The following is a 22,240-nucleotide window of genomic DNA, read 5'->3' on the forward strand; positions in this document are numbered from 1 at the left end:
TCACAGCAGTAAGCCAAATATTCCACCCCCCATCATCCTCCCCCAAAAGCAAGGTAGCCATTCATCCTAAAGATTGCATCATCTAAATTTGTTTAAGCTGACCCCCACTGAGAGGTGAAGTCACAGAAATAAACTATACATTAAACTGTACACAGTTAAATAACTAAACATTAACTAATTAAGTAACATTAAGCAACAAGTAGCATGCTATTGTTTCAATACTGAAACAACTTATGCAGATTTCGTAAACACAAATGGCCCTGTAAGCTTTAACTGAGTCTTTCTGGAAATGAAAATTTCAAGTTTCTGCTTCTAAGAATGCCAGAAAAAAACACGGTTAGGTTATGAAAAAAGAAATGACCCAAAAGGAAGCATAGATGAAATAACCGAATGTAGCCATAATATACCAACTGATATTCCTTCAAGAAAAATACTGCTTTCTAAAACATTTTCAATTTTAAGTTTTCTACCACAACTTTAAATTCAGCATTGGCCTATGAATTAAGCCATATTCTATTGTAATACTACTTTGACATTCATTTGCAATGATTTTATAGACTGATGTGGTACCACAGTGCAAATACTCTAACATCAAATACTTAGGAGCTTGACACAAAAGCTGATTGTTTACAACCTGCATATTACAAAGAAAATCTAAAAGACTTGCTGATATTTACCAAAACTCGTAGAATTTTTTTTTTAAAGATTTCCTTCAAGCATCCTGTTTGTTACTTTGCATGCATCAACAGTCTGCTAAGTCCTACATCTTGTTCCTCCACCATTTATTTCAAACAATTTTACATTTTACTGACATAAGTTTAGAGACTAGTGCTATTCCAACACCAATTTTCGGTATCTATTTCTTAAAGATAACTGGTGGGATATGTCATTATCTGTATCCCCTTGCATTTGAGCAAAGGGCATACATCTCTAGACACAAAGAACTTGCAGGGTCTAGGGAGGCTGTGATTTTTAGGTTTAATCCTGATTTCATAACCATGCATTTCAAAGAGTAACAGATGTCCCAGAGTCACTTCTCTGCTGCGCTGGTAGTACAGCATGCATCATTACCTGAATAAACAGTTAAAATTGTAAAAGAAAGTATTTTACCACTATTCACTATACATAGCTACAGAACAAGCAAGGGTGTGGATATTTAAGAGGACATTTAACCTCGATTTCTCACATTGGTTTTACAGGCAAAAATACCTATCTTTATCAAAGCACGTGTGCTTTGAAAGATCTCTGTGCTTTTGTTACATCTCAAATTGCATAATTTTGGGGCTTTCCCCCCCCCCCCCCAGCTTTGTAATTTGTTTTCTCCCCTCCTCCATGTTTAGAGGTAATTTTCCCAACTTCTGCAAAAGCAGTTTATATCTAATAGTCTGTCTATGCAGGGGTAACTACCAGAATAGCCATTTTTATTATTTAGGCTTATACATCTCCTTGTTCACAGCCTAGTTCTTTAAAATGTGTGCACACATAGCAAATAAGCTTGGTATACTAATGTTAGCAAATTTCCATATGTAAATTACTCCTCCATTTCCCAGTGAAAAACATCCATCTCCTGCTTCTCTCAGGGTCACACAGGAATAAATGACAGGATTTGATCACTGCCTACTTATAAATAGAATCACACTTCACAAGATTGCTTATTGCGTTTACTGTTTCTTAAAAGAACTGTGTAATGAAGGTGAAGAGAAATGGAAGCCTGAGATATGATTCTTCCACTTTTTGAAATGAAAAAAAAGTCCACTGGACTTGTAGTTTCCAGTAAAGTATCTACTAATATTGATTTTTTTCCCCCAGTTGTAGTATCAAGCTCATATCTGCCAAGCGTAGTGCAATTTTTATATTTAATACCGTAGTTACAACCATGTAATATATACTGCCAGTGTCCTAGCTTCCTGACCTGTAACCTGGTCCCCTACTGACAGGTCTCTATACAGTAAAAAGCCTCAGTCAAAAGCAGACTCTGCAAGGGTATGGATATCATTCATGTGAAATGTTTCACGGCATCAATGATTTCAGGACTGTTGGTACCTACAGGTTCCAAACAGCTTTCTGTAAATGAAACAATTCCTTATGAATACACAGCTTCAGAAATGGAGACTCCTTTGGTAGATTCAGTCAGGCTGTAAAGCTTACACCACCTGTTTCCTAGATTTCCTAGCAGTTCTGCAAAGTACTTGAGAAATGGGGGTTGTGGATCTCAGGCTCACCTGGGTAAATAAACTCCACTTCCTCTAACGGAGAGGGATTCAGTTAAAATCTGCATACAGAGAATACCTGACCCACCAAAGAAAATTTAGCTGCTCCATGCTGACATTAGCACAACTGAAAAGAAGCAAACACATCCATGCAGGTCCTGAAAGCAGACTCCAGCCCACTATTAAGTTTCTCCAGTGAAAGAACCTTTTGTAAAATGAAAGACATCAAGTCTTCCTCAAGACTTACAATTTCAGACTAGACTACGGTGTCATCTTATGCTGCCAGTGTCTGACAGGCACTCTTGAGCTCTATCCTCCATCAGCTTCTTTAAGGAACATTCTTATCTCGCACAAAACTGCTGTCTTCAGAGTTCTGGGTGCTCCTCAGCACTTTTAACGAAACATGATCTGTGGACAGAGCAGGTGGAAGAACAATTCTAGTGAAATACGAATTACAACATTTGAATGATTTAAGAAAGCAATGTAATTAACACTATCCATGTCATAGGTTATGCAGTTTGATGAAGCTGTGTTTGCACACAGACTTCCATCGGGATGGTGGCATGCTAGCTGTGTGTGACAGTGGGTAAAACTGCTGGGCAGTATGCACATCGCAACCATCACTATTTTCACTGAAGCTTTCAAAACCTTTCTGAACCACTGCCACATCTGTAAGTACCCAAGTTTGCACGAAGGATTACGAAGACAGGTATCATCCTCAACAAATTAGCATACCTGAAATATATTACATGTGGCTAGCACTTTTTCTGTCACTCCTTGCTATGTGAACCCAGCATCACATACACAACTCTTCTGGAAAAAAAAAAAAAGCTTTATTACACAGCAGTGTTTGACAAGGCTCATTGGAAGGTATTTATCTGATGCTCTACAAAAAAAACAATTCACAATCTCCCTGTAACTTGAGTTGTTTATACCGGAAGGACAAGATTGTGTCAAAACCAAGAATTCATGTTAACACATACAGTTGTGTCCACATCAGCTTTGTTATAAAAATGCTGAAGGTTGCACTAAATAGCTGTTATTCTGGTACGCACAGTAGTAAAACATAGAACCAAACTAGTCCAGGTGGTTCTATACTATGAAAGGAGTGTGAAAAGAGAGTGGGAAAAAAAAACAATTATTGTGCCTGAGCTCTGGAGTAGGTTAAAAAATCCTGCCACATTCCTGAGACATTAGGGCCCCTTGCCTTTCCTGTGTATCATGGCTCACTTGCTACACAAATAAGGGGCCAAAGTGCTTTGCCAGCTACATGTAATGAAGTCCCTGCCTGCAAGAAACAGATGACCAAACATCTCTAAGATAAAGGAAAAAGCCCTTTTTTTATTTGCTTTTTGCCCTTTTGAGTCATTTCTTGGTGTCAGATTGAACTTATTTATCAAACCAGTATGAAAGCAGAGCCTGAAGGAAGGCATCTCCTCCAGTCTTGTTTTTGCTAAAAGATGCCTTAGCACAAGTCACCTCTTCAGTTCATAACTTTCACTTGCATGTTTTACTTTCAGGAAGTCTCAAATATCCTCTAAAGTAGAAACACTTTATATTTAAAAGCTAGAAATAAATTCTTGGCATCACCAGCTTAAACTCAGAAGCTACATGCTATCACAGGTCGAATCTAGGGTCACATCAGTCTCACTTTGCTGTGGTCTATGCAGTTCTCTCTGAGTTAGCTTCTTATGCTGCGATAACAAAGTTCTCAGCAACCTCGGAAAAGATAGGATTTTATCATACACCTTTAAAAAAAGCTACAATTGAGAAGACCTCTTCTGTAAAAGCCTACAGTGCTTGAGTCACCACTGCCTCTTCTGCTTTTTGACTCAACATCTCCCAGGACAGAGCAGTTTGGTTAAGCATCCAACAAACAACGAAACCTAGGAAAACTGCTTTTTGGTGAGGTTTGTGGACAACTGTAAGGTAAAGCCAAGAAGGTAGAATTCTTTAACAGAGATTGTAACACTTTTTTTTTTCTAGAAACAAACACTTCCTTTAATTTGTGCATTAATTTCACTCCACTAGTGAAACAAGTTTATCTGTGGTGCTTATCTCATCTCTTCTATTGACAAGCCCTAAACAGAGCAGACCAAAAAACCAGATCCTTACTTCCAACATTCTCACACTATTTGAGGGACTTAAAGCTCTGTATCTGATCAATGCTTTATGCGGAAGAAGTCAGAACAGATATTTTTTCCCCTTCCTGTACTGCAAGTCATTGTAATTGCCCCTGCTGCAGCAACATCTGCCTTTCCAGATACTGAGAAAACAGATACTGGAAAGCATCCTGCTGCATAACGGAATTTGGAGACACCCCCCCCCCCCCCCAAAAAAAAAAAAAAAAAAAAACAAAAAAACACACACAAAAAACACCACCACCATCGAAAAAACAAATGCTCAAAAATAACTCCTCTTCCCCATTCTCTTGTTTTTCTTTAAGTCATGAACTGCATGTCATAACAGAATAAAGCTCTTCCATTTAAAACAACTTTAGTTACTTGGAAGCTGAAGGCATTAATCTGCTTGTTGGCTTTCTACCTTTTCAACATTTGCCTCACAAGATGCATGCTACAACCATTCAGATTTGCTTTCCTGTTGTGTATTCTACATTTATCACACTAAATTGATGGTCTTGCTGTCTGGAGGTTCTTCTAGTTTTACACACATGACATCCAGTTGACAACTCTCTATAGTGTACTGACAAATATTTTAAAGCTTAGCCCTTAAAACACAACCATAATTCTGGGTGAGAAAAAAAATCTGCAAAATATTACAAAGAATAACACCTATTCAATTACGGCACAATGAATTACACAGGTGAACATGATGTGCTCACCTTCCTGCACATACCTACTGAAATCCCTGGGAATCATCGTACACAAATGCAAACCAAGAGCTCTAGGATCCATTTTATTCATTCAAGTCAACAGACTAAATTCTGTTCTGTCTCAATAGGAGCATATTGAGCCTCAGGACTATCCTTTGCTTCAAATATACAACCACAATTCAAATATATCAATGAAACCATTGACCAAAGTGCTACTGCAAAGGAACAAAATGAAAAACAAGCGGCGGAAAAGCAAAAGGGAAAATTTCTACTTCAGATATCACAGACGGTAAAATTCAGCACTCTGGCACATACAAAACTTGTGCTAAAATCAGGGTGAGCTCTGAATCTACCCAAGATTTCAACCTGATCCATTAGCTTCAGGATTTATAAAACAAGTTATCTCAAACTGCCTGACAAAAGGCTGAAATCAAAGCAGACGTTCTTTCCTCGGTGCATACAGCTGTCACCAAGTAAGAACAGAGAGCAACACGGCCACAATTCTCCCGAATCCCTAATCAAAACCAGCACAGGGTCAGCTGCAAGTCTTTGCCAACCAGGTGGCAAACACTGGAGCTGGATCCAAACCCCATAAACTCCGTAAATAACACCGTTACACAAAAAGGATAAACCTAGTAAATTCGTCTTTCCAGATACAAGAATCACCGCCTCGCTAAAATGCGGCTGCGTAAGGAGAAAACCGCACGTCAAGTTGAAAAAAATCGCTCATTAACTGCGAGCTCAGGGGGCACACGTGAAGCCTGCGTCCTGCTCCATGCCAGCAGAGCGATCCCCACAGAAGCCGGCTGCGCCTCCGCCTGCAGCTCCTCGGCACCAGGCACTGCCCGCTAGGGGAAGCGGCTGCCGGCTGCAGTGCTGAGGAGAGCGGCGCCGAGCCGTGCTGCTGCTGCCGCTACCGTGCCTGTGGGTGTGAGAGCAGCCTCCCCGCTCCTTCCTCGGCGGGTCTGTCGAGGCGCATGAAATCACACTGGAGAAGGGAGGGAGAAAAATCGCGGTGCGAGCAGCCGCCCGGTGCGGCGGAGGGAAGGGGAGGGCAGGGCACCGAGGCAGCGGGCGGGCGCCGGGCTTGGGGCTGCCCACGGGGCCCCCACCGCTCGCCCACCTCCCTCCCGTCCTCCCCCCGGGACCCGGACAGCCGCCTTGTGGCGGCGCGGCACGGCTCTGCCTTACCTTGCTGCCCCTTCGCCCCGCCGCCGGCGCTCCAGGTGCGGGGGGCGCACGAAGACGGAGCCCTCAGCCCGTCCCCCCCCACCCCCCGCGCCAAACCGTTACGACCGTTAACGGCCGTTCCAAGTTGCCTCGCGCCTCTCCTCAGAGCCGCGCCCCCACCTCACACCTCCCCTGTACCCCGCCGCGTGCACGCGCACCCACCCCTCAGGCCGCCGCCGCTCCCCTCCGCGGGGCCGCGCCCGCCTCAGTCTCCGCAGAAGGCGCCCCGGGATGGGGCCGTGAGGCTGGGGGCAGTGCCGCCAGCCGCCCCCCTTCCCCCCGGGCAAGCCGCTCGCCCTCCTTCTTCCCCCGCTCGCCTTCTTCGCAGCGCGGCGGCGGCGGCAGCGGCGGCCGTGTGACTGACAGGGAGCCTGGCAGCGGCCGCCCACGCGCGCTCCCGTCTTCTCCCCTCGCTCGGCGAGGGAGATGGCGAAGGAAGGAGAAAGCATGAATGGAACCGGCAGCGGGGGGAGCCCGGGGGGCGGCCCGCAGCTCCCCGCCGAGCGGCTGCCGCAGTGAGGCCACGGCCCCCCGCCGCCGGCGCCGGCTCAGCGCAGCCCCCACGCGTGCCCTCAGAGCCGCGGGTGGGCGGCGGCGGGAGGGGGCTCGCCCCTGTCACGGCGCCCCCCGTTCCTGTCACGGCGCCCCCCGCCCCTGTCACGGCGCCCCCCGCCCCTGTCACGGCGCCAGGCCCCCGGCAGGAGCGGGCAGGTGTCCCCTCAGCGCTCGGCCATTTTCGCCGCGCTGGCCCTCATCGCGCCGTGCTGCCTGCAGGTAACGCGTTTGGTGCTGACACAAACCCAGCGGCTGCTGCCTGGACGGGGACTTCTGTCCTGACGTGATAAAAGGCAGCAAAGGATTTCAAAGACCGCGCTACACTTTCTCCCATTTCTAACCCCCCCCCCCCCCCCCCCCCGGTGATTACTTGGTACTGAGGGATAGCCATGTAACCCTGTTGTTCCTCACATTGGTTCTCCCTAAAAAGGTTGTAACTTAAACACGCACGTCACACGCTGGAGACCAGGCTTTTCTGAGCGCTCTGGCATCGATATTGTTGAGTATGACTTGTGCCATTAGCTGGCTTACTCCACAGTCAAAGGATTCAACGTTAAGATAATGGTGGGCCTGTTAAATTGGTGAAACTACCTCAGTATCCATTCACCAAAAGTCAGTAATTGGTTTCAGTTACTTAGTATATCATATATTTTCTTAATAATTTTATTTAATGGAATCCTTGATTGGAAAACCTGACGGTATTTATCTATCTAATTTTTTCCTGTAATTTAAATTAAACAGGGCGTTTTTTTCCTTCTGAATATTCACTGAATATTTTGTTATATGCCGCTAGATACGTTGCGTGCTGCACTTCAGACATATCTGCATTCACTGTTACATAATCCATAAACATGGGTTTTCGTCCCATGAATCTGGAATCAGATTCTGAGCTGTTTAAAACCAGTATGCCTCCACAAACCTAATGCCTGCCAGGAAATTTATATCAGCTAAAGTTTTAGCCTCGGAATTACAAGGCTGTATGGGATTCATGCGATGAGAAGCATCTCAGTAACTTTGTTTTTAAATTTTGCATTCCAGAAAACTGAGTACGCAATAAGACATTGTTGAGTCCTTTGCTATAGAATAACAAATGTAAGATTATAATTTAGATGGGTCAGTGCAGTTCTTTATGTATTTGTTTCGGCTTTATGAGGCTCTTCTCTTCATGCTAATAGTTCAACATGACTCACCTACGGTACATATCACTGCCACAGCTGTTGTAAACCTTCTTCTGAGTCAGAGAATGACTTTATGACCCAGAATTCTGGCAGCGAGTACTATCCTAGTGATTTTCCCAATTAAGAGAGAATTGCGAGTTGGTATCAGTGCAGGGTGAGTCAGAGTTTGATGCAAGAGGCAAAACTGGACTCATCAGTTACTACTGGACTAGCTCAGTGCACTCTTCCCCTCCAAAATTTGATAGCATGAAAAGCTGGAAAGAGCCTGCGATGGGAACTCCTTTCAGATTTCAGAAAGGCTACTGTGTGCCGGGGGATTAGCTTCCTCGGTCCCAAATGCTCCGAGCTACTGTACCAGCCATCTGCCACTGGCCGCTGTGGGGTGCACGACAACTTGGCAGGGGGATGGGGCCAGCAGCAGTAAATAGCTGAGAGGCTCTGCTTTACTCCAAGAAACTGTTTTGCTTCTTGGGCTTACCAAAGTGCAGGAGGTGTGATGTTAAAACTACGTGTGCTGCTGCCAGCGGTTCTCTGCATTTTATTGCTGAAAAACTGCAGCTCAGATATGCCTTGACTGATTTTGAATAGCAAAATTTGGTTTCCCGGTAATCTGCCAACTGCTCACTACAGAGCAGAGTAATGTATTGTGATTAGTCAACCAACTATTTTTTGTCAAAAATTCTGTCAGGAGGAGCCAACATTTAGGGCGGGATATAAGGCTAAGCCATGAGGGCAAGATGAGCTAGAGTTTGGGCTTGAGCAACCATTGTTATGGCCTGGCTTGAGCCTATGGAGGCAGTGAGAGGGAATCATTGCTGGGGAGGGCAGAAATCACTAGTCTGGCACAATTAGGAAGGGCTTCAGTGTGGGACTGGGGTGAGGTTAATGTCAGGCATGAGGCTGAAGGTGAAGATTTGGGACTTGGTGACCACTGAGATGGGTTTATTGTCAGATGTGACAGTGCCTTCGGCGCTGCCTCTGACGGCAGCTTTCTGCAAGGCAGGCAGAGGTTGCTGATTTAGGTTTACAGCTGGGATTGAGGTTGAACATTGGGCGAAGCACAGCTGATGAGCTAGGCTTGGAGTAGCAGTCAGGAGGTACTACCAAATAATTCCAGGGTGTCCACTGACAAGGTTGCAGAGCAGAGGCTATAGCTGAAATTTGAAGCTCGATCTTGCTGAGAGTGAAGCACTCATTGTACACACTGGGTTCAAGGCAGCTGATGGAACAGGTAAAGGATCCCAGCTGTTGGTTAAGGTGGGAATTTGTAATGTTTGAAGCTAGTATGCAGCCGTATTTGTGCTCCCTGCTAATGCTTGATTATATGGCTCAGGAAGTCATTCAAAAATCTACCCCAGCTGGTTCTAAGTGACTTTGGTTTTTATTTCCCTTTTGACCTTCCAACTGCTTGCAGCAAAGAGAGTGTCAGGCCCTCACAACATGCTTCATTCAGTGACTCCTGTTAGCGGGTGAGGGATATGGGTTGAGCCTGTTCTCAGGGACTCTGCTACAGAGATTTGTTTTTTTTTTTAATTTCAGGTTGATAAATGCAAATCAATCTTCTGGAGGTAAACTCAGTGCAGGTTTTAGTTTTGTGATAAGATAGATGTGCTGAGGTCAAAGTGTTACCTGGGGTTTGCCCTGGTAAGGTTGCTTCCTTTCCCTGTGTGTCACCTGCAGCAAAACAGCTGTCCTGCACTAGCAACCATGAACACCATTTTAGTTCTTAGAGTTAAGAGCAAGCCTTGTGGAATCAAAGCCACTGTGGCAAGTAATGTTTCTGCTTGTTCTTTTTTCACTATCTGTGGTTGAGAGAGGACAATCAGCTTTGTGCCACAAAAGCCCTCTCCAAACGCCAAGGTGATGCCCTGCAGCTTTTCATCTGCAGCTCTGCCACATTTCTTGTTGCCACTCTCAGTTGCTCATTTTAAAAAGGGAAGTAGGTCCCACTGGCAACATAGTGCATAAAACCACACAGTCCCCAGTGGACTTGCACTGTCTTGGGGGAAACACCTCATAAATAATGCAACTGCTTTGGTTCCTTCTCCCAAATGGCTCATTTCTTTCAAAACAGCAAAGCCTGATGCATTTATCTGGCCATGTTGATATGTTTGGGCTGCATCCTTTTTTCTTTTATTTTCTAAGTGTAAGGAAAGATTAGTCCTTCTCCCAATGGGAAGAGTCCAATGGAACTTGGCAGGCTTCTACACTTCTTTTCCCTCTCTTTGGGTTCTTCAACATATGTCTTCTTTTAAACAGGACAGACCTCACACAGAGACAACGGAATAAAAGAGCCAGAAGGCTAACCAGAGATGGCAAAGAGAGATGCTGAAGTTCATTGTACACTGATGGAAGCAACGTTCCCAGCCCAGCTCTGTAGTTCTGCATCAGGTATGTGAAATCATACAGAAGGCCTTTCCAAATTGTATTGGAGCCAACTTACATTTGATAAACCCTCAAAGTCAGGGTTTATCTCCCCATCTTGGCCCTGTCCCAAGGTGAGGCAAGGGAGAAGTGGAGGAGATGGACTGACCCTATCCAAGTATCCTATTCCAAGAACAGGTCCTTCAGTCATAGAGGCTTTTTCTTTTTTTTTTTCTTTTTTCTCTACAAAATGTTATTCCAAATCCTGAAGTATTGCATTCATAGTATGTTTATTTTGATGTTAAGGTATGCCCCACCGTGTCTGTTGTATTTTTTACAAGTTTACCTTTCATATAAAAAGTATCTGTAGATGAATGTCCATGGGACCAGACAAGAATGCTAAGGGCGTGGCTTATGTCAGTGCAAAGCTGTTTTCTGCTGTCTTTGAAAGGCAAATGTGATGCCCGTGTTAAAAAAAAAAAAGGATTGGGGGGGCAAGAGGGCAAGCAGTAAGATTCGTGGAACTGCAGGCTGGGCAGTCCTTGGGAAGGTTGTGAGGGAAATTCACCTGGAAGTAACTTCTAGGCATGTGAAGGAGAAGATGGTGACTGCGAGCATACAGAGTGGGTTTACCAAAGGCAAACAATACCTGACAAGTCTGATTGTCTTATATGATGAAAAGTTTAGTTCAGGGACCAAGAGGAAAGCAGTAAATGTTGTTTACCTTGACATTAGCAAGGCTTTGGCTTTTGACTTATTCTCCCACAGCATCCTTGCAGACAGTTGCGGAGATATGGAATGAGACACGAGCTGCAAAAATGGCAAAAAATGGGCTGAGCCCCAGGGCTTGAAGGGTAGTGACCAACAATTCAAAATTTATGTGATGGCTGGTTATGAATGGTGTTCCTCCGGGGACATTGCTGTTTAACATCATTATCGATGACCTGCATGAGGGGATAGGCTATTCCTGAATTTCCCAGATGAAACCAAACTGGGGGGAGCAGTCTGTAGGCTACAGCATGGGACTGCCTTTCAGAGGGACATCAGGAAGCTGTGGAGTGGGCTGACAGAAACTTCTTGATGTTCTGCAGAGACAAATGCAAAGGTTTGTGCTTTTATGCAAAATTTTGAGTTTTGTAATGTGCTTTTTGTACTGAGGGAGTAATCCCACGTGACAGTACAAGCTGGGGACCATCTGGCCAGAGAGCAGCTTTGCAGGAAAGGATGTGGGAGTCCCAGTGCATGGCAAGTTGAACCTGAATCAGCAGCGTGCCCTTGCAGCAATGAAGGACAACCGCATACTAGGTTATACTAGCAAAACCATAGGCAGCAGCTGAGGAAAGTGATTTCTCCCCTCCATGAGGCACTTGTGAAGCTATGTCCAGAGTTCTGAGTTTCCCAATGCAAGACAGAGATTAATAAACTGGAGAGAATCTAGTGGAGGTGTCCCAAGGATCAGGCTCTCACAGCAAAAACCAGAAGGCAGTGCTCTTAAGTTGTAGCAAGAGCTACATTCTGACCAGATAAATTCTGACTAGATGTAAGGAAACAGTGACTACTTTCACAGTAAGCAAGATTGAAAACCAGTACAGGCTGCCCAGACAGGCTGTGGTATCTCCATCCTTGAAGATACTTAGAACTCAGCTGGACAACTCCCTGAGCAACCTCATCTAACTTTTAAGTTGGCCCTGCTTTTAATAGGAATTGGACCTGATGACCTCCAGAAATCCTTTCCGACCTGAATTATTCTATAGTTGTAGAGAGCCTTTGCAGTTAGTCTTTGACAATGTCTCCATTTTTATCCTGGTTTTCGAAGAAGAAAATATAAGGTTAAGGCAAGGAAACAGGAAGAGCTATTTGAAACAGTGGGGTAAAAATATCAGGTAGTAGGTACTAAAAAGAGGCTACAGTAGAAACTTTGTGGCCAGAAGCTTTGGGAAGAGTGTGTGCTGTGGATCCTGGCTAGAGGAAGAAGCAAATATATGTGAACCATCTGCAGGAACCTGGCTGTGTTGGTGTGAAAATATTCTGTTAAACATGCAGAATGCAGGGAGCTTTATACGAAATGCTGCCTCTGGTAAATTTGCCCCTTTGTTTTGTAGTATCCTCCATGTCTTCCCCTCTGACCACTTTTCGTATGTCTGTATGCATAATATAAATCAGCATAGCTTTACTGAAGGAACAGAGCTATGCCACATTTATTTTGGTTAAATATGAAATTAAAATTAGAGGGTTGTTTTAGTGCAGTAAACATGGTAGGAGCATAAGGGAGAAATGCAACTAAAAATAGCATTTGGGAAATATATATAGCAAAATGAACAAACAATATGCAGTGAGTCATGTCCAGCGGTTCTTGCAATAAAAGAAAGAAGAGCTTCTCTAGGGAAACTAACTGGGAATAGCTTTTGCTTCTCTGGAGCTGGAGCTACCTCTGGGTGTAGCTTTTTGACAGTGCCTGTTTGCCCTGTAGCAGTGGGGTGTGCTGGCCCCAGGAGAGGGTAGCACTTGGTGTTCACAGCAGTCACACTGACGGTACTGCAGAATCTGAGCTAATTTGAACTAATTTCTGAATTGCCAGCACTCAGGAGCACTCAAAAAACTAACTGTGTGCAACTTGAATCACAGTGTTGTCTTGAGTCTTGGTGTCTGCTTCAGCACTCTTGTCCTGTAACAGGCTGCACGTGATATGTTGCTGCGTTTAGCTAGTGCTTGCTGAAGCCAAGGGAGATCGTTGTGGGTGCAGAGCACTCTCTGGGCAGAGGTCATGGCAGGGCTAGACACAGAAAATGATGCATTGAATGACAGTGTAGTTAGCAAAGAGATCTAGTGCAGTCAAGGAAACCCGATTTTAAGTCTGGTTAGTTTGGCAAGGACCAAGCGTAACCATTTTATACATGGCCAAAGGCTATATTGGAGTATGTCCTAGGGACATGACAAATGAGTGTCTCAGGGGAGCTGCTACAGCACACTCATCCTCTTACCTGCCTGCTATGCAGACTTATACACTGGTGGAACTGCTGCCCTGAAGCAAAACTAATCGTGTTGAGATGGAAAGAAGCAGCACAGGGCAGCTTTGCTTTCACAGCCATTGAAACCCAAGTTAAGCAGGATAGCATTGGTCAGGCTGGGTGGCAGCAGTTTGGCCATCCCTGTTAAATATAAAACTCAGCACACAGCAGAGAGAAGGGGCTCTGATGACACTATTTCAGCTTTGTTCTCATGGTAACCATTATGTCATCAGGATTCCATGGTTACTATAATATTCCTTATATTTCAAATGTGAAAAAAGGCAGAAGGAATAAAAAACTTTTCCCAAAGTTGAGAAAGAGATGTATTTATTCAGAATTAAGTACTCCTAAGGAAGAATCAACCAGCAGTTGTTATTAGAAAAGCCATTTTGAAACCATGAAGAACTGTTTTAATTAGTAGTTGTTGTTTCTGCTGCTGGCCCTGTCAACATACGGTGCATGTCCTGGGGTTTCCCCTCTCTCAGCTTGTGTCACCAGCAGTTATTCTGATAAACACACACTGCAGAAGGCTGACATTGTCATATTCAAAACTTTGGAAGCTTAATTTTTGCTTGAGGTAAAAACCTCAATTTATGCAAAAGTCAGAATTTAAAAAATCCAAAAGTTTAAGACTGGGGCTGTGGGATTATCCACTTCAGATATTCAGGAAAAACAAGAGAAGTCTTGGTTTGGATACTTTCAAGCCACCAAAGCATATGGCTCAGAGGAAATAAGAATGACAGTGTGCTGTTTCTTGTTTGAGGACAAAAAGTGCGCTGATGGCAGTGTGCTTTCAGGGGATCATGTCTGCAGAGACCTCTATAGCTACAGCATGAAATATACCTTTCCTGGAGGAGAGAACATGTGCTGTGATACTGTGCAAACATGCAATTTTGAAAGTGGTCTGATAATGAGAAGTGGAAGAGCTTTAGACATTTTATGTAGAGTATGAGAAGGAACAAAAATAAAATAGATTTTGTGTTTATTTTCAAAAGCAGCTGGTGTTCATGGGTTGTTCAGTGTTAGTAACTGCTCAACTCAAGGCAGCTTAAAGAAGTTGGTAGGCATTTTGCACGTAGTCATTATCAGGTCCTGGGAGATAGCTGCAGGCTGAACCCCCAAACTCAGCACATTTGACATTTCAAATTCATTTCTGGACCTCTTGTGAGTTCAGGATTGCTCAGCTGGTGCAGGATTGGTTTTGACAAGGTAGGAAAAAGATGAATGAAGTGTTAGGTATTAAGATTTAATGGAGAAATTCTAAAATCAAACATAGTTTTGTTAGCTTTTGTATTTATTTGATCTTATCACCTGCATTGCTCTTCCTTCATTTTTCCCTATTTGTTATACCTTAGCGATGTATCAGTTTTTCAGAATTGGATAGTAAATTCCTGATTGTAGTTTTCTGTGTTTGCAGTATACAAACTCAACAGGGTCCAATTGTAACAAAGTGGGTGAGATTCTTACAAAAGCGTGAAATTACACAAGCTAGATTTTAGGTGCTAAAAGCCATCTCTTTCTTTCTTTCTTTCTTTCTTTCTTTCTTTCTTTCTTTCTTTCTTTCTTTCTTTCTTTCTTTCTTTCTTTCTTCCTTTCTTCCTTTCTTCCTTTCTTCCTTTCTTCCTTTCTTCCTTTCTTCCTTTCTTCCTTTCTTTCTTCCTTTCTTTCTTCCTTTCTTTCTTCCTTTCTTTCTTCCTTTCTTTCTTCCTTTCTTCCTTTCTTTCTTTCTTTCTTCTTTTTTTTTCCAAATAACAGCGCAATCCATTGGCATCTACAATGTGTTGTATACATACTTGCAGCCCATGAAAGTTTGTGGCATTAGCCAACAAGCAGAGAGCAAAGTTTCATGTCTACTGTGTAAAGTTTACCCCAAAGAAATCAATGAGACTGGTACAGTTGAGTCTAAAATGTTGCCTTTTAATACACATTAAGCTTCCTAAGGGACGAAAGTACCCCAGTTATCCCTAGATTCACTTGACCTCTGCAATATTGCTTCTGTATACATCCAGCATTCAAAACATTGGCTCTGCATGTTTTTTGCATTCTTACTGTTGCGTGTTTTACATAGAAAAAGCAAATAGGCAAATCAGAAAAGTTTTGGCAAAAACAACAGCAATCATCAGCCAGATCTCCCTGTACATACAAATCCATAGTCTAGCTTCAGCTCTTCTAATTTCAGGAGGAATGGGGTAGGGGACAGGCAAAAGCACAAATCTGAAAAGAAAGGCTGTCACTGTAGAGAATCTTGCCTCTTGACTATAAAAATTTTCCATGCCAGCAAACAGCTAGAGGTGTTTCTAACAAATTTTCTCTCTCTAGATTAAGCAATCAGCTGCCCTTTCTTAACGTTCACTGTAGCCTAGCTAATTTTGTACATCTGTTGTAGTCTTGCAAATATTAGTAAACAAGCATTTCACAGCAAGCCTTGCTGCTAGGCAGAATAGATAGACTTTTTAGATAGCTGAAGTCCATGTATCTGGGTATGGCTCAAGATATTTACCTGCTTATCTCTCTGATTAATAGTTCCCCTGCTCCAGGGTCAAGAAAATTAATGTCAGAAATCATCCTTGGGAACAGAAATAGATGCTCCCTTGGCAAGAGGCCAGCTATACGTTTGGTCCAAGAGTCCCACAGAAAAATGTTTTCTGGAAAGTATCTTCTGCCTCTGAATAGTCCTACCACGTCCAGAAACGTTTGAAAATGCAGATAACTCATTCAGAAAAGAACCATTTCAGTGACAGTTCCTAAGTTTTCCATGTGTCTGAGATAAATGAATATTCTTTACTGCTGAAGTTCATTCATTGTTAGTACATACTAACAATTGTGGCTGTACAGAGAGAGGTGTGTTAATATGTATGTGATGTATGTGAATAGTGATGGCTCCAAGAGGTCACCACAGAGTAAGTCAAAATACTGAACCAGGGGAGACAAAGTGATTAGAGCCTCATGATCGATACCTTGGGCAGAGTTAAGTTCTGTGTCATATTTCTAAGAGACCATCACCATAGAAAACAAGTTTATGGGTTTTAGTAGTATCTTGATGTCTTCAAGTATACTGGAAAAGGATGAGATTGGGCTCTGGTTTAATTACATTTTACGGAACATAATCAGCTAAGAATTTTAACCTGTATGTCATGTCAGGATGTTATAAAGACAAGCTATACATCCTTTTGCTGAAAATAGCTTGATTAAGAAACCAAGAACCTGCATATTGTATGTAGTCAGAGGAAGTTGGCATATGCTCTGCAAGACTGCTTTGTCTGGCACCTGAAGCTGTTTTCAAGCTTTTTCTTTGAATTTTTCTAGTTGGTATTCGTTCCCAGTCTCATTGTCACTTAGCATTACTGAACTGCCAGCAGCAGCAGCGCCCTTTCTTTCTGCCTGTTGTAACAAAGCCTAGTTGATCAGGCAGTGCTCAAAAGTTACTCTGAATTCTGACTTACGGGAGCTTATGAATTAAGTGTTCCTCATTTGAAAAAAAAAATATTAATAATAAAGAATGACAGTAATGAAAAATTGAATAACGTTTAGCTTTGTCAGGTGAAAGTTTTCTGGTGCAGCTTATCTCGCACAGATGCTCATTTTGCAGATGTAACTAATAATTTTTCTATGTTATTTAGAGAACACGTGCAGGAACTCATTATTAATGTCGTTAGTCTTCTTAATGCATACATGTAGCTTTACTTCTTAGCCAGTTTTTGTCATTACACAAACACTTTCTGCATAAATAACCATAATATAGTCTGATTTACTTTTGAGTGGAAAAAAAAAAAGTAATATAAGTATACAAATTCAAGAACATTTGGATTGAGCCTTTACTAAAACCAACCCGTTGGGAATAAATGTCTTTGAAAAACCTTACTGCTTTCGTACGCGACAGACAGTCCTGTCTCTCACGTAATTTGGTACCTCTCTACATGCAAAATATGATCACTGTTAAATTCTATGTGCTGCAAGAAAAAGAATTTAATTTTCTTAATAATCATTTGAGATTAGTAGTAAGCATTTTCCATTATTTAGTGCTTGGTTAACGCACGCTAGCTGATGTGTCTGTTACTCATGGTAGGAGTCGCTGAAGTAGGATCTATATGGCACTCAAGCATAGAATTCAGCAACTGCAAAGTCATCCAAGCCTAAATGGAAGGTTGAGCCTAATCTCTTCCTTTTTTCACATATATTTTTTTATTTTTATTTTTTTAAATCTTAGTGATATGCCAATAGTCATATCACCAAAGAGTACCTATCTCCCTAACCTGTTACTATGTCTTCTCAGAATGAAGCAGGGAATGAACTGCCACAGACCTTCAAAAGAAGGAGGTAGGAATTCAAGCAGGTGCAGTTCCTCCAAGCCACGCAGCCCTGACAGTTACAGGTCTTCAAGTTTCATGATATTGGCTCAGGATTAGGTGGGTCTGGGCAAAGAGTTTTCTAAAAGTGGCTAAGATCATGGTGTTGAAGAGGGTAGGATAATTGCCTTTTTTTTTTTTTTTCCTTTTCTTGCTTTCATGTAATTTCTTTAAGCATCCTTTATAAGCCAGATACAGAGACAGAATTCAGAGCTAACAGTTACTGCTTTTTTTTTTTTTTTTTTCCTGAGTGGTAATAGCTACATTCCATCTTTCCATCTATTTCCTGTATAAAATAATGACATCAGAACAAAGCAGTAAACGAGCTTGAGAACTGTGAGCAGTGGTCATTAAGGGCCTATTGCAAAGTGCTGCTCTGTGAGGGAAATGGAGCCTGGTTAACCGAAAGCATGCTGTTGAAAACCGTTTTGGTTTCACCCAACTTGTTAATGTCTGCCTGACAGCTTGGTTCTGCAGGAGAAAAGGGAGAGATTTATTTCAGCACTGTATCTCATCGCTATTGCTTGCTGAGAAAAGTCTCCATCTGACTGGAGTTGTCAGAGGGACAAGCTGCAGGTCCAGCAGACTGTCTCTGGAGACGTAGCTTGGCTTCCCTGTAGTGCCACGGAACCCCTGTGGAGACTTATGCAAATAGCAAAGGGTGCTCGATGACTCACTGTGCTCTTAGGCTTTGCCAGAGGGGGGCCCAAACAGGATACCTGACTGGAAGCCCCTCCCTTATTCTTTCAGCTTGACCACCTGTTTTTCCCCCACTTAAATTAGGCTGTCAGGTAAAGAAGATAGGGGAAAACTAGGACCTGCTCAGGTAACAACTCAGTCTGGAGATGGGAGATTGCCAAAGTTTGCATCTGGAGCATGGAGAGGGGAAATGACTTTGAATATTAATCTCTCAGCACTTCACTCTTCTACCAGTGGAATACTGATGAAGCTTTACCTCAGAAAAGTGTTGTGTTGGCTGGCTGCTGATACGGGAAGAATCTGTGCAGAGATTGTTGCCTTATAGGAACTGACAAGGAGAGAGGTGTTTCCATCAGTCAATACTTGCAGAATGACAGAGTTCAAAGGCAGAGTCAAGAAACCGTAACATTTTACCGCAGGTCTGGCAGCATGTGATGCTGTCATGGCTAATGCATAGCTACATTATAAGAATAAAATGTTCCTCCTCTTATGAGTTTTCAGGGACCAAAACACAGAAGGAGAAGAAAAAGAACCACAGTTCACGACCTTAAATGTTTAACTTTTTTTTTTTCCTGACATTTTCATGGTTTCAGACTGCTTGGCTGCAGTGAAATATGAGACCAAAACTGAAATAGGACAGAACAAGATAACATCAGATGTGACTCATATCAATAAGCTGGGCTAGCTCTTCTTTTAATTGAATGCTTTCAATCCTGGTAGCTTTAGTAGGGTTCTGCAGCTGTAAAAACCAGCAGCATTTACCCATGGGTGTTACTCCTCTCATCTAGGTAAGGCATAACAACAGAAGCAAGAGAAGTTTTATGAGGTAGTCAGCAGTAAATGCTGGGAATTTAGTATCCTGAGTGTGTTTGAGGTTCAGAACAGTGGTTAAAGGACAAGGTGACACTACATTTTGAGTAATGTAGTATCCTTGTATTGTGCTATTTTCTGCACAATCCAGGTTGATTCTGCTCTGTTCTGACTGAATCATTAGATATTCTCTTGCACATGTCTCCCCACAATTCTTCACAGCTTAGGTCATGCTCTGGACCATGCGAGAAAACTAGAGCTGAGAAGCAAAATGGCAACGAAGTGATGAAGGGAGTGGAAATGGCTCTTTTCCTTGGGCCATGTTTCCATCTTTTCAGTGACATTCCAAAGCTTCCACACCTATTAGGGCAGTGGCTACCTGTGGGTGCCAGGCGGTCACTAATGAAGGACGTATGGAGGGTTGTGGTGAAGCACAACCTCTCAAAAAGCAGAAGCTCCATTGATGTCATTTTCATGAAGTTATGGATGAGGAGATTTCAGCTTCCAGAAACGTCAGTTTGCTGTGGAGTGGATGGTAAACAAAGGGAGGAAAAGCCTTCACAGCCTAGAGACTGTCTCATTCCTGGTCTGGAGGGTCAAGATACTGCATTGTGTGATGAGACTGCAGTATTATTGTCATTGAAGATTCAAAGATATCTGCAATTCTAGCTGAAAAAGTAAGAAAATCCCTTCTAAAACTAAACAATGGGTCAAAACTATGAAGTTTTGGAGCTTCTTTTTTGAATTCTTTAGAGCTTGCTTTCCTTTGAACTTTTATAGTTGCTTAAGGTGATATCACCATGGACAAAGCCTGCCTTACTCCTCCTTAACCTCTTGCCCCCAGGTCCTAACTTCAGGGATGTAATTTTGAACTCATACACGCATATATTTTACTTAATGTATGAAAAAAAAAGTTCTCTAAAGTCAAATTCATCTGTGGCATAAGCCAGGGAAATTCTGTTTGAAGCTAATGTGAGTTCTGACTGCTTGTATCCAGAGAGGACTAAGTCTTAAAAGGCCTGGGGCTTTATTTAGTCTTCCCGTGTTCTTTATGTTACTGGTTAAAGCTGTTTGGATTCAAATAGCTAATGGAACATTTTGACAACTGGGAAACAAGAGAGTTAATTTTTTGTTTATTTGCTAAAGCACCAACTGAAAGCTCCCTTCCCAGTTTTCTTTGTAATTTGATGGTGAGAGATTTGCCTAGAGCAGTACTGAGGCATGAATAGATCCATATTTCAAAGTAAATTCTATCTGAGGTCCATTTTGCTTGTTAAATTTACAGTATTTTAATCCATCTATTTAAATGTCAATTCTATGTCAACTCTTTTACAACATGGGAGTCCTGTTTATATTTATTGATACAATATCCCTGAGAGCAGGAGAGCAACAAAAGGGTGACCTTCCGTTTCAATTTAACAAGACTCAGGAATCAAGCAATCTAATATCTCTCTTGTTGATTCAGAGTAGTGACACATATCACTAATATATTGCATGCACACACAAAAATAACACAAGAGATACTCTTGATTGCATTATTACTCACTTCCTATTTCTAACTTAAGAATGTGTTAGTAAGAGTGTTACACAAACTGTTGATACGGTATTAACAAGAAGAAATATAGTACAATGCATCGTAGGAGTAAGGAACGATACAGTTTTCCTGTGTGGGTTGGAGAAAGTATTTTTTTAAAATGTTCTGATTACACAGACTATATATGATTAGCTTAGTTGGTGCCAGTTACAGGTGTTTCAACACCCACCTTCTGTTATATGGTTTCTATCATGACTGGCATCATCATCTAATCACTACAGCAATGGACAGAGTGAGAATTCCTGGCTCTAGGTGTGATCTACTGTTGTATGTCCTTGGATCAGTCAGATGTAAGGCTCTTAATGCTCTGTCTTTCCATCTGAAAGCAGAAATAATCTGGAGGTTGATGTATTTATGCTTACGCTTCTTTCCTACTCTGCAGTAAAAGAGCAAAAATATGTAAGCATTCTGTCCCACATATTTTTCTGGTATTTGAAAATTTATGTTTGTCGGGAGTTGGCCAAACATGATAATATTGATGTTTTCCTTTCTGTGGGTTGAAAAGTTTCAGTATATGGTGTTTAGGAAATGAAGACCTCAGATGTTTCTGTAGTACAAAAGTGTATTGGTTGTGTTTTTGTTTCCTGAACAACAACAAAAAAAGAAGTAATTTGATTGGAATTATGTTTGACTTGTCTCCATGCCAGCTGAATGATTTGGGATTGTCATGCCAGCCCACTGGGTGTCTCAGAATTGCCTAAAGTCAGGCAAGCCCCAGGGTGTACTGCATTAGGTGCACTACTTCCTGTCCATTCAGTGTCACCAGAAGACCTCAGGTAGCTGGAAGAGAGGAGAAAAGAAGCACAAGGCAGATGTACTGCAGTTCATATGAACCACTGAAACAGAGGACACACATGCAAACTAATATTGATGGGACCTGGAAACATTGCAGTCTTGGCTCAGCAACCTGAAGTTTGTTGGTGAGAAGGAGCAAAGGTCAGGGCTTGTGGCATCGGAAGACTGAAGTAATCCCTTCATCCACCACGTTCATGTAAACACTAGCAACGTCAGGGTGGAATCCAATAGAACACATGACAAGACAAATATGAGAACACAATATGAAAGGAGAGTGCTAATATGAGTCTGGTGACTTGGATGGGGTGAAATGGCTGTGCCTCGGGAGAGAGAGATCGCTTAATATAAAATCCCAGAAGCCTGCATTTCTGTGTACAGACCCACAGCTTAAGCATTTCAAGATGCCTGAAGCCAGCCTGTATTTTCATCAGGAGAAGGCCTTTCAAAACTCAAATTGATGGCGTTAGCAAACTCTCCCCATCTTCTACAGGGCAGAGAGTAATCAATTCAAAGATGTTTGTATAGGCTGTAATAAGAGTAAAGTCAGTGAACATTTGTGCTGTCACAACATTTTCCATCACACCAAGTGCAGAAGCGTTTCAAGAAGCTTGTGTAGAA

At 42.5% G+C, this 22,240-nt stretch overlaps 2 protein-coding genes across 32 annotated transcripts in view; one reads left to right on the plus strand and one right to left on the minus strand.

Annotated features, from left to right (window-relative positions):
- Positions 1-6,782, minus strand: part of PTPN5 (protein tyrosine phosphatase non-receptor type 5) — an 81,989-nt gene extending 75,207 nt beyond the window's left edge. For 14 of the 31 annotated variants that reach the window (XM_083839021.1, XM_083839020.1, XM_083839011.1 and 11 more), the window contains exons 1-3: positions 5,778-6,205; positions 2,946-3,023; positions 2,458-2,618 (exon numbers count right to left, since the gene is read on the minus strand). The gene's annotated coding sequence lies outside the window, so the exon portion shown is untranslated. Of the gene's footprint in view, positions 1-2,457; positions 2,619-2,945; positions 3,024-5,066; positions 6,207-6,234; positions 6,409-6,435 lie in introns of those variants that run through there. The other 17 variants (XM_083839024.1, XM_083839013.1, XM_083839016.1 and 14 more) reach the window with 11 other exon arrangements.
- Positions 6,783-6,920: 138 nt separating this feature from the next.
- Positions 6,921-22,240, plus strand: part of LOC310900682 (receptor-type tyrosine-protein phosphatase eta-like) — a 124,159-nt gene continuing 108,839 nt past the window's right edge. The window contains exons 1-2 of the mRNA XM_083838986.1: positions 6,921-7,047; positions 10,266-10,397. The gene's annotated coding sequence lies outside the window, so the exon portion shown is untranslated. The remainder of the gene's footprint in view (positions 7,048-10,265; positions 10,398-22,240) is intronic.

This window comes from Anser anser (assembly GCF_964211835.1).
Source record: "Anser anser genome assembly, chromosome: 5".
In the NCBI taxonomy this organism is placed as follows: domain Eukaryota; kingdom Metazoa; phylum Chordata; class Aves; order Anseriformes; family Anatidae; genus Anser; species Anser anser.